The sequence below is a fragment of the Prionailurus bengalensis genome, chromosome C1 (genome assembly GCF_016509475.1).
Source record: "Prionailurus bengalensis isolate Pbe53 chromosome C1, Fcat_Pben_1.1_paternal_pri, whole genome shotgun sequence".
NCBI lineage: Eukaryota > Metazoa > Chordata > Mammalia > Carnivora > Felidae > Prionailurus > Prionailurus bengalensis.
Genome location: NC_057345.1, coordinates 144,817,345 through 144,829,499, shown reverse-complemented (window position 1 = coordinate 144,829,499; position 12,155 = coordinate 144,817,345). Strand labels below are relative to the sequence as shown.

The following is a 12,155-nucleotide window of genomic DNA, read 5'->3' as shown; positions in this document are numbered from 1 at the left end:
TCTTAGTCAGTTTCCTCTGCCTTGCTTTACTCTATCCAATTTTTAACAGTCTGATATCTTTTTCACCCTTTAACGTTTAAATTAATGAGGTTTCAAGAGGATGTATAACAAATAAAGACATGTCTCCATTCTTCCTCCTCAAATGGATAATCACTTGTTGAAAAGCAATTCCACTGACCTAGAGAAACTACCCTTAAAACATCTAAAATGAATAAAACCCAGGAACAAACAAAACTGTTAGACTACTGAATATCACCAGAGTCATGATAGCAACAATGCTGTCTTGAGTGATTCAAACAAGGTGCTCTGTTGAAATAAATGCAAACTGTACATCTGCACAGGTCTTATGGTACCCAGCAATACTACTGATTTCATGTTTTTGAAATGCCTTATACTCTGTCCTTTTTGTGGAGAATGAGAATTAACATTCTCAAAAAAAAGAGATTTATTAAAGTTCAAAAGTATTTAATGAGATAGTTGCAAGTATATTACATTTGTGAAGGTTATTTTTCCTTACAAAAGGAATGGAAATGATGCATACATGTTATCCCACTCGAATTAGAATTCTATATAGATAATAAGAATTTGTGCATTGTAGAAGCAAAATGGGCCTATTGTCGTCTGCAATGGCAAATGAAGTGTCTCATAACTAGCAATTCAATGTGTTAATTCAGCTGCACCATCCAATTACCTACGATTCATCTCAACTTAGTGCACAACAATAAAACTCTTAAAAAATCCGTGACAAAATGTCTGCTCTAGGTTTATCAGATAGGGGAACTACTACCCAAAGTTGGGGAGTGGGAGCCATAGAATATAAATTATTAAAATTGTTCATCACAATCTATCCATTAATATAAAAAATTTTTGACATGAAGTCAACAGCCTAGAGTTAGTAAGAAAACACATATTGGAGGATGTATGAGGAAAATCTGACCAAGAAACGAGAAAGCCATGTGGCAACTGAAGTTGGCATCCCCTCAAATAACACAGCATTCCCTCTGAGCCCTGGGCCGGCCAACTGCCAACTGACCACAGGGCCCAGGCACACAATTCTAAAAGTAGACAGAGGTAATGAGATGTGAATTTAGCATCCCCAGCCTCCTGCTAAATGACCCAGATGCAGAAGCTAGCGCGTCTGTCTCTTACCTACTCAGAACTAACTGATGAAATGAACAGAAGCTCTTTTTTTATTTACTATTCAAGAGCAGTAATAATCTAGTCCTGCTACAAGTGGATTTACTAAGCCATAGAAGAAAGACCATTTAAAGTAGAGCGTACCATGAAGAAGAAAGGGAACAAAGGAACAAGGAAAAAGAAAAAGAGTATTGAGAAATAATAAACACATTATTTACTTAAGGAAATACAAAGGCACAGTGACAACCTAGAAGAGATGAGTAACATCTGAACCACGATCAGGGACAGTGTGGCTTCTAACATTTTTTAGGACAAATGACATTTAGTCCCATTTGAGACTGAACTATCAAGATAATCAAAGATTATTGAGACTTGAGGATTCAGAAAAAAAGAGGTGGAATTCCTGCAAGAAAAAAGGAAAAAAAAAAACTGCACTGAATTTTGATACTGGGTTTGTTAGTAATCCCATAAATCCTTCATTTCATTTATAGACTCTGAAAACAGCATTGTTTTAAGTGCAGATCTTTAGTTTAAAAAAAAAAAACAGGCTGGGGCGCCTGGGTGGCTCAGTTAACTAGACTCTTGATTTAGTCTCAGATCATGATCTCACAGTTCAGTTTATGAGATCAAGCCCCACATTGGGCTCTGCCAGCACTGACAGCACAGAGCCTACTTGGGATGTCTCTCTCTCCCTCCCAGTCCCTGCCAAAATAAACATTAAAAAAAAAAAAAAAAAAACAGGGGCGCCAGCGTGGCTCAGTTGTTAAGTGTCCAACTCTTGATTTTGGCTCAGGTCATGATGTCACAGTTCGTGAGTTCAAGCCCCAAGTTCAAGCTCCTGCACTGTCAGTGCAGAGCCTACTTGGGATTCTCTCTCTTTCTCTGCCCCTCCCCTGCACACTCGCACTCTCTCTCTCAAAATAAAAAAAATAAACCTTAAAAAAAAAATCCAGGAAGGTGGAGTGACTCATTACTGAAGGTATATAATTGAAATAATTTACATAATCTAATCAACTTTCAGTCAGCCTAAAGTATTTATTTTTTTTTAAAGACTAAAGAAAAATCATTAAAACATTGCCTTAGTGCATTAAACAAAAATAGTAAGCAAGAGAAAGTTGCTGAAAATCAACCAAAGCTTGCAAGGAGAAAATGTATTGTATCAAAGATTAACACATCAGTTTTGTAGATTACTAGTGATTACAAATTAGCAAATATTCCATCCCCAAAAAAACTTAAAACACATGGGGGAAAAAATCCAGAAATTTCAGCAGGACTTCCCCAGTGCTTTCATAAATATGAAAATTTCTTAATGTAATTTAAACAATTATTAGCAGTATCACAGGAAAATAAACTATTTATTAGATTAGTTACAGATATAGATCTCAGTTATGAATTGAAGTCTATGTAGAGAAATCTTATTCAGTTATAGATTTAATTTTTTTTTCTTTCTGCCTGCATCACTATGTGTTAGTTTCTTCTTATTTGGGCGGGGAGGGTAGGAGGGAGCAGTGCATATCTAAGTAGAAACAACAATGTGCTTGGAAGAAATCTACTCCAATGTTTCCATATCCATTGTCTTCTTCATAATTGTCTTTTTTAATCCAGTGCCATGACTTCTAAAAGGCAAACATTTTGTCTCCAGCTCTAAAAATCCACCTTGTTGGTCAGGTTTTCTTCCTTCATTTTTAAAAGGAAACAAGACATAGGAATCTGGGCTCTGTTTTCAATTCAGCTATTTCAAACTTTGTGACATAAAGCAAGTTGTTTTACTAATAATTTCATCAAAATAGCATAGTCCTTGTCCTGTCATTTACCAGCTTAGTCTGGGACAACTTACTTAACCTTTCTGTATCTCAATTTCCTTGTCTGTAAAATGGATGTACAATAAAACCCACCTTGGAGGGTTGTTATGATGAAATGAATTAATATATGTAACACTTAGGATAATGTCCAGAACAAAGTAACTTCTTTCTTCTTTAACTAAATAAAAATTAATAAGTTAACCTGAAAAATGATGAGTTAGATCAGTTGTCTAAAACATCACTGTATATCAGAATCATCTGGAAAAGTATTTAAAAAAAATAAATTCCGTAAACTCATCAGAGACAAATGAGAATCTGTATGAGTGGGATCTGACAATCTATATTAAAACAAACACACACACAAAAACTTCGTTAGTTATTTCAATGTAAAGACTGGTTTGTTAACAAGGACAATTTAGGTACATTTCACATACCCCCACCATCATTTTTTTTTCTCTCTGGTGGCCACAATAGTCACTACCCAAAGAAACTTGCCATTTAACAGCATCAGTCAGTTTTACAAAAGCAGTTAGTTTAGCTTTGGATTTCTCTTTCTTACCTAAAACAAAACTTCTTTGTCCTCATCAAGGCCACCAAAGAAGTAAAAAAGGAACAAAATGATCCCTAAGGCTAGAACACATTGGTTAGTGGGGAAGGACAGAGGAGTAAAGTCTTGACACATGTTCCCTTATTTCTGCCAGGCATTCATTCATTCCTTGTCCCAGGACACAGATTGGCATTAGCTAAGTGACAGTGATTTGCAGTTAAATACCACGAAGGAACAAGTCACCCCCAATTCTCTAATCCTTTCAACAAACATTGACACCGTAAACTGAGGCTAGAGCGATTGTTAGCATCTTTCCCGGGTCCAAATTTTAGTGCCCAGGCCAGTGACTAGTAAGAAAATGGAATAGCTAGCTATAAGTGCTATGTAGGTTTCATGAAGTCATGGATATGACTACCATGCTGGCCTGTGTTCTCTGTATACACAGGGTGCACGGGGTAAATAGGATATTATACTGGTTCAGACTAAGAAGGTTCCTAAGCATCAACTACAGAATATGGTGAAATGAATTACCAGACTGTGATAACATTTTCATCAGTCTTTGTTAAATTTGAAAATTAAGTGCAATGTAGAAAAATGCACAGGAAGCTAAATATAGTTCTTTTAAGAACTATATTTTGATATTCAGTTCTGCCATCTTAGCTGGTGTTAAAATGCCCACTCTTTTATAAGATGATGATGATATAAGTAGACTTTTAAACCCATTCTTACCATGCAAAAGAAAATGTTCAATGGAGGCTGGCACTCAATTTTTTAAAAATTTTATTAGTCAGTGAAAATGTCAGACTGAGAACTACTAGTGCACTGGCTTCAGAGACAGAAAAGAACTGATGGGCTCCTTGGCACTAAACCATATTAGCTGTGTGCTTTTGAGTGAGTGAGTCCTTGTTTATACAATGGGGACAGTAATTCTACTTACTCCTCATGTGGCTATGAGGATAAAATGTGGCAAGACCCATCAGATGTTTTCGTATCCACAGTACAAGGACAAAGTAAGTATCCAATAGATTTTAGCTCTTTTCTCAATTTGTAACTCAATTCACCATTTTTAGCTCCCTCATAAGTAAAATCAAATGGCTATACCTCCCCAGAGATTTGTTTCCCAAGTATGTTTTCCCATTTTTGTTTCATCAGAGTAATGGTAGTATTGCATAGGGGTCTTGATAGTCATATAACTCTCATCCTTTCCATCTGAAACTAATTATATAATAAAAATCTGAAGAAGAAATTAAGTCAGTTATGATGCTTCTGATCTACAAGAGCACAATCCTCCCCATATGTCAAAATCCATTTTTTTAACAACAACAACAAAAAAAGAGGTCCTGTAGTTATAATATCAAGGCAATTAATATTAGGCAAGAGATTAAATTGACATTTACTACTATCTCTGAGGTGTAATTTGGATGATTTTGAATGTTCAGGCTTTGCTTTAAATTCTTCTTTCTGTTTACAGTGGCTACTGAGCACATGTATTATAATCACCAAAATGCCAACTAGCAGTTTAATCACACTTCCTGTAATGTTCTACAAGAGCTTAAGTAAGATTTAAGTGACATCAGTGTAGTTTAATGTATCCAACAGAATCCTAATTAATTCCACATCATGTTAAAACACTGATATGCTATATCTTGGACAGTTCCCATCTATCTTAACAGTAAGCAGTTCTAAAAAAAAAAACAAATACAAAGAAGCCTGAATATTTAATATGGGCAGTGTTTTATTTTTCTCACATAACTAATTATACAATCACAAATATGTTCATATCTAGGGTGGTAACAGTCACTATTTTCTCTCCATCCCTCTCAATGGGATAGATTTTAATGTTTATTTATTTTTGAGAGAGAGAGCGCATGTGCACAAACACACAAGCAGGAGAGGGGCAGAGAGAGACAGAGAGAGACAGAGCATTTGAAGCGGGCTCCAGGCTCTGAGCTGTTAGCTCAGAGCCTGGCGCAGGTCTCGAACCCAAAAACCAAACAGTGAGATCGTGACCTGAGCTGAAGTCAGATGGTTAACCAACTAAGCCACTCAAGTGCCCCATAATGTGGAACAACTTTTAACAAATGATATTTTGCAGCTTGCTTTAGGTCTTTTGTTAACGGTGGAAAATTATAGTAGAGTAAACATTAAGAGAGAACCCAAGAGTTCATAAGGACAATAATTATATGTGCACACTTGAGTGAAGTTGGGCCCATACAGGAAAGGCACATCTCCTTATTTTAACTAACATTTTAGGTGTTAGGACCCAGAAATCTCTTAATAATCTGTAGTCAAAATTTTTCAAAATTACGTATTTCAGCTTAAATAAATAGTTCCTGAGTAACATAAAGAAAATATTATTAGAAAACTCATATCTAAAAATGAATTTTAGCTAATTCATTTACAACGGAATTGGAACATACATTAATCACACAGGTCTCTTTAGCCACCTGTAATTACTTCTTGGTAATCAAGCAAAGATACATTAAAAAATATTTTTATGGTATACTACATTGAAAGCATATACACAGGTCTAAATCTGAATCCAGGACAAACAAGTATCAAATGAATAAAGTCTACTTGATTTATATTTTGCTCTAAAAGGTAATTGTTTATAATGCCCTGAATGGATGATCAACTACTACTGAAATAATGTGTGCATTCATTTTCACTAAGTTATTTGAATTCTCTAAGTATTAAATTTCACAATACAAAGCTGGACTCTTCAAAAACACACATGCCTTCAACTGAATAGCAGACATCCTTAAATAATGTGACTTAAGATAGAAATTGTAAATTGAAGTTTAATCTGTTAAAATGACAACAGGTTTATCAAAGCAGACAGTACCAGATCTTTAAATGTAATTTATGTGTTTGAACATATACTTAGTGTGTATGTGTCTGTGCGAGGATGTGGGGGGTGATATTAAGAAAGGCCATGAAATAGATTGTCAGAGTCAACATGAATGCATATACTTAGTCTTGATTTCACGTTTCGCATGTGTTTATTCGGATGACAAGAGCAGAAGGAAGAATTGAGAACCAAAAACCAGTTAAAATTCTTTTATAATTAGCCATATGGTCACTCAGATTTCAAAGTAGTGATCCTGTTAGGCCTCATTAGATTTAAGATGTGTACATGTTCCTACTACTGATAGCAATTTAAACCCAAGAAGGTCATATATTAAAAGTCACAGTCAAGAATTTCTTGTTTATTGCAAGAGGTGCCACTTGAGAATACGATGTCTAATAACACCAATAGTTAAAGGACAAAACTGTAGAGATTGTTCATTTTCATAAAGCACAATGAACACTTATCAAAGACATGTGGCATTGTTATTTGTTTCCCATAGTGGACTTTATTTATGCTTTATTCTCAATAATATTCTTTACTTTTACTTGGTGTTATTCCAAAACACCAATATTCTTTTCATTTGTCCAACCAGAAAGAATAAAAATATTCATTTATTGCTTGTTCTCTCACCCTCTCCCTAAAATGCCAAGATTAAAAAGCTGTACAATCTCTATTACATGGAAATGTTCCTGTCAGAACTACTACCTCTGAATGAACAAAAGAAAGAAAGAAAGAAAGAAAGAAAGAAAGAAAGAAAGAAAGAAAGAAAGAATCACCACTTCTAAAAATCTATAAGCAAAATGAAACATTGTATTTCACTCTGACAAAACTGTTTAACTTAAAATTAATGCACAGGAAGTTAAAAAGTTAAATGTGTCTCAATATTATCAGTAAGAAATCAGAACCTATCTCAACCAGCAGCAGAATTTCCACCTTCAGTGTGTCTTTGCTATTTTTTAAATGCAAAACATTGGGTACAGTATCAAGCCATCTATAAGTAACATTTTTAAAGCAAAACTGCCTTGATCACACTCCTGTACAATACTCACGGTAAATCCTCAAATTTTTAAAGAGGTGACTACTCTATCATCAAAAAAACAACACTGAAAAAAAAAGAAAAAACAATACTGCAGCTTATGAATTCCTACCAGTACCTTGTATCAGGAGGCACTATGTTTCCAGGTACTTCGGCAAATTTTCATATGTATGTAGCATCACACCTCTCATCTATATTTGAAGCAGTAAGGAAGCCTATAAATTATTTAAGGTAAGTGAGTCAGTTTGAGAGATCAATTTATAGCACCCAAATATTTCAAGCTGATAGATCTGCTCTTTATGTTAAAAGAGAAAACTTTTCACTTGTGAAAGACCACAAGAAAGTATTCACTAACAAATGATGTCATGTTCCAGTTTGCTTTCTCATAGGAAGATTAAGAGATGCCACCTATCAGAGTCTCTAAAATCATTTCTTCAATTCTGCAGTGACTTGTTAAAGAACATCAGCCAAGGTAAAGACTTGCAAAGAGAGGCAAATTCAAGAAGTGAATGAGCCAAAAAGGCACTCAGGTTTCAACATGGCTTCTACTAGTAGTCCTCAATTCCCATTCATAAAACACTAAATAAATGAAACAAAAAAGAAAAAAAAAAGAGGCATAATTTAACTTCTTGTATGAAGCTCATTCACATAGCTGGGTAATCAAAGCCTATAATTAGCTGCATGCTAATCACTCAAGGAACAAGTTTTTAATAAGCATTTACTAGTTTTCCCACACTGTGCTAAGGTCTGTGTATCTGAAACTGCATCCGGGTCCACTCTGCACTCTGGAATCCAGAATTAATCTACACCAGCAACACTGTACTTCCTTTGGAAAGGCTTTCTTTTCTTCCTCCCCAAACCTGATCTCAGACACAGTGCCTCTACTTAAGCAAGCGGCTTAAGCCCTGAAATGGGATGAACATCACACAAACGAAGAATTAAAAGCATTTATTTAAACAAGCAAGAGCAGCCAGAGAAAATCCTCATTGGAGTTGAAGGTGGGCAGGGGCATAAGGAAGAGATGTGGAATCCCAGCTTGTGGCAAACAGTGCAGAGAAATGCACATTTCTCATGTTCAAAGCCTGCCTTAGGCTATGAAAATTTTCCAAATCTATCCATTTGTGAAGTCACTCAAACAGGGTTTCAACATAAAGGTTCTAATTCTGAAGGAGAGAAGGAGTTTGTAGAGATTAGGGAAAAGGAAAAATTAATAATGCAATGCAAAAGTCACGATGAGGAAAAAGGAAAGATTGAGTGAAGGCAAGGAGAATGACCTGAGAAGGTGAAAGGTCCAAAATATGTCACCAGTAGGTTGACCTTACTTTTCAGTGTTCTCAAACAAGCTGGTTTCTTTAACACTAGAGGGCATGAATGCAAGGAAGCGAGCGCACACACGCACACACACACACACACACACACACACACGCGCGTGCGCGCGCACACACACACGGGGAGGGGAGCGACCCTAAGCAAAGGCAGCCTTCATATAAAACTAGAGATCTGGGGGCCCAAAGAAAACCCGAGATTTCAGGTGTCTCGGGAAGACAAGTGTCTTTACCCTGCAAATAAAATCACCACGCTGTGTTCCTAGGAAGAGTGACCGCGACCTCTCCCAAGGAAACGGCTCAAGGATTGAGTGTTATGGCAGTTTATGGCAGATAGTCCCCAATGCTCCTCTCCTCCGCTAGCAACACCTTTGCCTCACAAAAGCTCTCACCCTTTCGAGGTTAGTTTTCCCTGGATGCCAAAGCTTTCTGTGTTTGCCTGCCGTCTCTTATGTGGCTACCTGTAAAGGCTGGAGGTGTAGACTCTCTACCAGGAAATTCAACCGATCTTAGTCAATTTACGGGTTGAGGGGAGGGACGCACGCCGCTTTCACCACCAGTAGCCTCAGTGCGCTCCGGCTCTCTGCCGCACAGGGCCCTCGGACCCGGGCAGGGGAGACTGGCCCTTAAGCCCTTCATTCAGCCCCTCTGCTCCACGCAAACCCATACAAGGGCAACCCCCGCATCCCCTCTGGCTCAGAGCAGGGAGATCTCTGTACCTGGAGGTGCCCAGAAGGTGGGCCGGGGCGTGCTCGACTGGCCGGGGCGCCTCGGGATCCGGAGGACAAGGCAGGAGAGACGAAGGAGGCAGACGGAGACAGGCAGCGAGAGGCAGAGAGAAAACACGCCAAGACGGAGAGACAAGCGTAAGAGACAGGGTAACAGGAATAGAGAGACATCCCAAGAGATACAAGGAGGAAAAGAATGGAAGAGAAACAGACCCGGAGGTCGCAGGGGGAGCCAGAGTCAGAGAGAAAGTCAGAGAAAGAAACTGAGTCAGAGACAGAGACTCGCAGAGAGAATGAGGTCGAGGGGCACCGAAAGAGAGAGGCAGAAAGGAAGGAAGACAACCGTCGAGGAAGATACCCAAGCTCTAGTACGTCCCCGGTGTGAAGCCTAACAGGAGCGTCGCGCACAGCCAGCCCCGGCCGCCCGCAGCTGGTGGGGAGAAAGTTGCCCCCGCCGCCAAGCGCCACCAGGGCGCAGAGGGTGGCCAGCGCCCCGGATCTGAAGCGAGTAGCGGAGAAAGGAGTAGAGAGCGGGTGGCGACAGAAAGTTCCGCGCCTCTCGATCCACCCTCCGCACCTGCAGCAGCCGGCTAGCACGCTCCGAGCTTCCGGGAGGCAGTCTCGCCGGGTCCGCGGGCGCCCCTACCCCCCGTCCTGCCCGGGGCGCTGGACGCGGCGACCGACACTCGCTGCAGGACTTTGCGGCACCCACCCGGGCACCCTGGCCACCCGGAGGAGACTCGCCCCAGACAATTACGAGGAAGAGAGGAGGAGCAAGAGAGAGACGGAGACCTGCTATCGTGGCCAAGGATCCCGCGAAGAGGGAACGGCAGTCCACGCACGGGATTCAGCTTCTGACCCAGCCCGGCAGGCGCCCGCCGGCCGCGCCGAACACCGGGTGCGCCGAGCCCGCGCTCACCTGGAACCCGCGCCGGTCCGCGAACGCCGCGCGCAGCCCCGTCTCCCGCCCGCGCCTCTCTCTTCACACTTCCCCTGGAGCAGAGCAAGCCGGCTCCGGCCTGGGCCAGCCCCAGAGAGGCGCCCTCATAGCGCAGCGGCGGGCTAGAGGGCTCCGGGAGCGCCGCGAGAGCGGGCGCCGAGGCCGAGGAGGCACAGGAGACCGAGCGAGGACTCCTAGCACATTGTCACCTCAGCAGAGCTGCCGCCGCCGCCGCCTGGTCACTTCGCCCCCGGCCCCCGCCCCCCTCCCACCCCAGCCCTCTCCCTCCCAGCCCCTCCTCCTCGCGCGGTCCCTCCCCCTCCCGTAGCCCCAGCCTGGAGGCCTCTCACTGGGCTAGTATCATTTACGTAACCAGCACCCCCCAGCCCTCCTCCCTCCCCGCTCCCGCTCCTCCCCGGGCTGGGGCGGTGTGCACGGAGCGCGCTCCAGCTGCTCCTGGAGCTACTGCTCCAGCGATGTGCACAAGTCCCGCGATACTTGGCAGGCACGGCCCCCAAGAGCAACTGTGGGGTCGGCTCCTCTCCCCCACAGAGAGCTTCGCGGCCCCTGGCCATCCAGGGTTCCCATGGTGGAAAAGCAGGCTTGCACACACCGTGTTAGCCCAGTGCACCAGCGAGCCTCTTATAGGGGTGCTAGAGGATAGGAGACTGCCCTCGGGGAAAGCTGGGGCAACCCCACCCCCGTCGTAGTCTCTCCAGCAGAGAGATGCTGCGGGGGAGTTGAGGTTTGGAGCCTTGAAGAAGAAAGGACAGACAAGAGTTTGGCCTCTTGTCCCTTACAGTTCTTTCACCCTGACAGGATTCTAATGTTCTGGCTGGCGACAGCTGCGTCTAGCCTGCACAGTGTAAGAGATCTGGGAACGCAAAAATGCTTCCTTGCGCTCTTACATTTTTGAGGGAAAGTAAAGAAAAAAAAATAAAAAGTGAGGCTTTGAATTCCTTTCTCAGTCAACGTGGTATGGGCTTTAACACACTCATGGACGCACCTTGAAGTGCCGGAATGCTTGCATTTCAAAGTGAAGTTAATGTGAAGTCATTCCTAAGTTAATGTATAATGTAAGGGGAAGTCTTTGGTACGAAATGAGTTAAAATGTACATAAGGATCTTAAAACAATGCCTGGCACAAAGCACAGACAAGACTCGGATATTATTAACATCTGATGACTTAGGACCTATCCCTCACTGCCATGTGGGAGGTACTCTTCTAGGAAATTGGCATTGCTGAGTTCAAATCCCCACTTTGCCATTTATTCACTGTTAGCCCTTGGTTACTTTTGGCCCTGGACTTTCATTGGTCTTAGTTTTCTTATTTGTAAGAGAGAGTAAAATAGGGGTCCTTTCCTCCTCTCCCAGGGTCACTCACCTGTGGTAGGTCCCTCTTCTTAGTTTATGTGGCAAAACTGGGGGAAGATAAAATAGCTGCTTCAAAAATATTAAGAGCAATGTTGTATATATTATTATTTTTATCTAGTATGTCAATGACACTCTTGACTGTACTCGTAAAAGGAAATTTCTAGAAATGTTATATCTTTTCATGAATCAACTATCATCTAAATTGGTATATGTTATACTTAATGTCTTCTCTTACATTGTCCATCCAGCCACCCCTTCCAACAATCAATCAAGGAGCATCTACCAGAGGTGATTCTGTGCATGTATGAGGACACAGGATGCCACCCCTAATACCACGGACACTCTGGAATTTCTCTCTATTGCTCCCTCTTGGGAGTTCCAATTCTACCATCAGTCTACTCACCTCTGCATGGCAA

General features: G+C 41.3%; 1 protein-coding gene across 3 annotated transcripts in view; it reads right to left on the bottom strand.

Annotated features, from left to right (window-relative positions):
• GALNT13 (polypeptide N-acetylgalactosaminyltransferase 13) overlaps positions 1-10,438 on the bottom strand; it is a 550,480-nt gene extending 540,042 nt beyond the window's left edge. For 2 of the 3 annotated variants that reach the window (XM_043576748.1, XM_043576751.1), the window contains exon 1: positions 10,219-10,327. The gene's annotated coding sequence lies outside the window, so the exon portion shown is untranslated. The other variant, XM_043576749.1, reaches the window with a different exon arrangement.
• Positions 10,439-12,155: the final 1,717 nt, after the last annotated feature.